Source organism: Triticum dicoccoides, chromosome 1B (assembly GCF_002162155.2).
Source record: "Triticum dicoccoides isolate Atlit2015 ecotype Zavitan chromosome 1B, WEW_v2.0, whole genome shotgun sequence".
Taxonomy (NCBI): domain Eukaryota; kingdom Viridiplantae; phylum Streptophyta; class Magnoliopsida; order Poales; family Poaceae; genus Triticum; species Triticum dicoccoides.
Window position 1 is genome coordinate 575,497,015 of NC_041381.1, and position 5,556 is coordinate 575,502,570.

Here is a 5,556-nt window from a genome sequence, read left to right on the forward strand (position 1 = left end):
CATGCTTTATTTCGTGATAACTCTGTTAGCATGGGTGCCATTATTGCTAAATGATTAAGCCTGAACCGTACAAAGGGCTCCATCTTTGGAGGTATCTATGTTGCACGCCTGGCTAAACATTTCAGGATACCCATTAGGCATTTTGAGAAAGAGGAAAAACTACCACCCCCTACTTTTCTAGACTACAAGAGCATGGTAGCACATGATTTTATTGTTAAAAATGATGATAAGATGCTTTTTATAATTTGAGATTTAATAAGAAACACAGTGAGACTATTATCTTGCATGTGCCCTCTTTGTTTGATTTAACTGCAGGCCCTTACCTCATCCTGCTGGAGGCCGTCTATGCGCTTCGTAGCCAGACATCAGCTCCAGAGCCCGAGCCGGAACCACCACTTGACCCTTATCATCCAGCATCTTATCAGTGGGATCCGGAGGAGATCGCCAGCCAGTGGCAATATGATGACACTCCTCAGTACACCGGAGAGAGTAGCCATGATCCATGGGCATAGACCAACTTAGGCCAAAAGCCTAAGCTTGGGGGAGTACGTATTTCTCATCGACATTACATTCATGTTCACACACTCACTCTAGTTGTTGGTGCTCATACTCTTTTATTATACTATCCATGCTAGTTTAATTTGTTTTTCTAGCCTCCTTCTTGTGAGTTTGATAAACCTTAAGAAAAAACCCAAAAAAATAGTTAGCTTACTTTCCATGCTTGTAGTAGTAATTAAAAGAAAACCCAGGAAGATTTCTCGTTCTTCTTTTGCTTGTTGGGAGCTTTCCCGTGTAAATAGTTTTATTTCTTTTCTTTCCTTTGGGGGTCGAGAGGATAAGACCCTAATGAAAATGTCTGAGTGGCTCTCATATGCATGATTGTTTATTTAACCAAGAGCCCATATTACCTTGTCTTCTCCCTTGAATTGAACGCTTGGAGATTCCAGATTAGTCCAATGCATATGCACTATTATTGTTATACACACCATTCGGTCGTGCAAGTGAAAGGCAATAATGACGATATATGATGGATTGATTGATATGAGAGAAGCTGGTATGAACTCGACCTCTCTTGTTTTTGTAAATATGATTAGTTCATTGTTCCTGATTCAGCCTATTATGAATAAACATGTTTGCAATGACAATTAGAGATTATAGTTGCTTATGCCATGCTTAATTAGCTAGGAGTTTATAATGGTTTACCTTGCGTGCCAACATGCTATTAAAATGGTTCTGATGTGGTATGATAGGCTGGTATCCTCCTTTGAATGATTCGAGTGACTTGACTTGGCACATGTTCACGCATGTAGTTGAAACTAGATCAACATAGCCTTCACGATATTTATGTTCATGGTGGATTATATCCTACTCATGCTTGCACTTGGTGTTGATTAATTTTAATGCATGTTCATGACTGTTGTCGCTCTCTCAGTTGGTCGCTTCCCAGTCTTTTGCTAGCCTTCACCTGTACTAAGCGGGAATACTGCTTGTGCATCCAAACTCCATAAACCCCAAAGTTATTCCATATGTGTCCACCATACCTTCCTATATGTGGTATCTACCTGCCGTTCCAAGTAAATTTGTATGTGCCAAACTCCAAACTTCAAATGAAATTCTGTTTTATATGCTCGAACAGCTCATGTATCAACTAGGGATGTCTGTATCTTTCATGCTAGGTGGGTTATTCTCAAGAGGAGTGGACTCCGCTCCTCATTCACGAGAAAATGGCTGGTCACCGAGATGCCTAGTCCCTTGCTCAAATCAAATCAAAATAATTACAAACAAAACTCCCCCAGGATTGTTGCTAGTTGGAGGCACCCATTGTTTCGGACAAGCCCTGGGTTGATGCTTGTTGGTGGTGGGGTAGTATAAACTTTACCATTCTGTTTGGGAACCGCCTATAATGTGTGTAGCATGGAAGATATCGAGATCTCATAGTTTTTATGTTGACAGTGAAAGTATACCGCTCAAAACGTTATTCATCTCTATTTCAAAATCGAGCTCTGGCACCTCTACAAATCTCTGCTTCCCTCTGTGAAGGGCCTATCTATTTAATTTTATGTTGAGTCATCACCCTCTTATTCAAAAGCACCCACTGGAGAGCACCGATGTCATTTGCATGCATTACTATTAGTTTATATTGGGTATGGCTATGATTGGATCTCTTTTACCATGAATTACAATGTTTAGTCAGTCCTTGATCTTTAAAGGTGCTCTGCATTTACGTTTTGCGGTCTCAGAAAGGGCTAGTGAGATACCATCTTGTTATATCATATTATGATTGTTTTGAGAAAATGTTGTCATCCGAGTTTTATTATTATTGCTCGCTAGTTGATTATGCCATTGATATGAGTAAACATGAGACCTAAGTGTTATTGTGAATATGGTTAGTTCATAATCTTTGCTGAAAACTTGAATGCTGGCTTTACATATTTGCAACGACAAGAGCAAATAGAGTTTGTAAAAGTTTTTCTTTATCACTTTCAGTTTGTCAACTGAATTGCTTGAGGACAAGCAAAGGTTTAAGCTTGGGGGAGTTGATACATCTCCATCGTATCTACTTTTCCAAACACTTTTGCCCTTGTTTTGGACTCTAACTTGCATGATTTGAATGGAACTAACCCGGACTGACGCTGTTTTCAGCAGAACTGCCATGGTGTTATTTTTGTGCAGAAATAGAAGTTCTCGGAATGACCTGAAAATCCACGGACCAACTTTTCAGAATTAATAAAAAATACTGGTGAAAGAATCAGCGTCAGGGGGCCCACACCATGTCCACGAGGGTGGGGGCACGCACCCTCCCCTAGGGCGCGTCCCCCTACCTCGTGGGCCCCCTGGACGTCCACCGACCTCAACTCCAACTCCATATATTTGCTTTCGTGGAGAGAAAAATCAGAGAAAGTTTCATCGCATTTTATGATACGGAGCCGCCGCCAAGCCCTAATCTCTCTCGGGAGGGCTGATCTGGAGTCCGTTCGGGGCTCCAGAGAGGGGGATTCGTCGCCGTCGTCATCATCAACCATCCTCCCTCACCAATTTCATGATGCTCACTGCCGTGCGTGAGTAATTCCATCGTAGGCTTGCTGGACGGTGATGGGTTGGATGAGATTTACCATGTAATCAAGTTAGTTTTGTTAGGGTTTGATCCCTAGTATCCACTATGTTCTAAGATTAATTTTGCTATGACTTTCCTCTATGCTTAATGGTTGTCACTAGGGCCCGAGTGCCATGATTTCAGATATGAACCTATTATGTTTTCATGAATATACATGAGTTCTTGATCCTATCTTGCAAGTCTATAGTCACCTATTATGTGTTATGATCCGACAACCCCGAAGTGACAAGAATCGGGATACTTCTCGGTGATGACCGTAGTTTGAGGAGTTCATGTATTCACTATGTATTAATGCTTTGGTCCGGTACTCTATTAAAAGGAGGCCTTAATATCCCTTAGTTTCCACTAGGACCCCGCTGCAACAGGAGGGTAGGACAAAAGATGTCATGCAAGTTCTTTTCCATAAGCACGTATGACTATATTCGGAATACATTCCTACATTACATTGATGAACTGGAGCTAGTTCTGTGTCACCCTGTGTTATAACAATTAATGAGGAATCGCATCTAACATAATTATCCATCACTGATCCAATGCCTACGAGCTTTTCACATATTGTGCTTTGCTTATTTAGTTTACCGTTGCTACTGTTACAACTACTACAAATCTGCTACTGTTACCAATGTTGAGGATATCACTTATCGTTATCGTCTCGGACAGCTATGGATTAGAGATTAATCGGAAATCGGTCGATTAATTGATTTTATCGGTCAACTATTAATCGTCCATTTTTTTGCAATTCTCAGGTTCCCAACACTAACATATGCTATATTCAACACCAAAACAATATTGGACAGAGGTCTTACCTTGATTCCTAGCCTTTGAATCCTTGTATAATGATGAACAAAACAGGACAATAGTACATATTGCGTAACAAGGTCCACAAAACGCAAATAAACATAGTTTTTGCAAACATAGTGCTATGAATAGGCCTGATTTATCGGTAGATTCGTGATAAATCGCTTGTCATAGCGATTAATTGGCCCAAATGATAAATGGTGAAAATAAGGCATAATCTTATCGGTCACCCCAAGAGTAGCGATAAATCGGACGATAAATCGCTGAATCGGAAGATTTCTTGAACAGTGACTGTTACCGTTACTTCCATACTACTTTGCTACTAAATACTTTGCTGCAGATACTAAGTTATCCAGGTGTGGTTGAATTGACAACTCAACTGCTAATACTTGAGAATATTCTTTGGCTCCCCTTGTGTCGAATCAATAAATTTGGGTTGAATACTCTACCCTCGAGAACTGTTGTGATCCCCTATACTTGTGGGTTATCAGTACCCCGAAAAAATTATTTACTACCTGATGGTCTGTTTTTCATAGATTCTGCCATGTTTTGCATTTTCATCGTTTTGCAAATCTTAAGCTTGCTTTTTCTTTGGAAAAACTTTTTGGCAATCTTGAGAAACAGTAGCTCTTTCTGAAAATCTTTATTTCCAATGGAGAAAAATTATTTATTTATGGGTACTACCCACTCTAATCAGTTTATGATGAGTTTCGTATGAAGGGAGTTTTCAAGTATGCGAAGGAAGATGATGAAAGAAGATCCGGGAGTATCAAAAGCTCAAGCTTGGGGATGCCCCCATGCACCCCCAAGAAATATCCAAGGAGACTCAAGCGTCTAAGCTTGGGGATGCCCCCGTGCATCCCCTTCTCCATCAACAATCATCATCTCGTCCTTCTCCATGCTATATTTTTATCACTTCATGTGTTATGTGCTATGCTTGGAGCGTCTTGCATTTACCTTTTTAGTTTGTTTTAGTTTTGCTTGCTGTTCATAACAAGTTGGACACTAGCCTTCATTGTTTGGGAGAGAAACACGCTCCACTCCACCCTAGAACAAAACATAGGTTTTCATGCTTATCCTTTTTGTGTGGTCTTTATCTTTTCATAGCTGCTGTCATGCTTAGCTCTTAGTTTCCATGCTTATCTTTTTAAGATCTTTTATTTAGGTTGTTGCTTTTGGAACTCTCTTGAGTTATCATGCTTATCTTGTTTAGGGAGTTGGTCTATTGCATTGAGTTTTGTGTCTTGCATGAGTAGGTAATTGAGGTTGCTATTATAAGTGTAGTAGTAACTTGCAATAGTTTTGAGGTATTGATTTGAGTAATGTTTGGACTTTTGGTGCCAAAAGCTTGATCCTATTAGTGATAGGTGTCGTATTTTGGGCAATCCGTGTTATTTTCGAAAACTACAAAAATTAGATGAGAACTCTAGCTACTAGATGGATCGCTAACCTCACGTACCATGGTTCGAGGATGCGCAAGGATAACCAAGCCCCCATACACTCCTCGTCAGGGTACTTGTCTCTTTGTGAATCTCCTGACTAGATAGAGAGTTAGCGGTAATAAGTGCATGAGTTATTTGGACTAATGTGAGTATTAGATTGTTGGCACTTCCACCATCCATATTTGCTAGCCTCTTCAATAC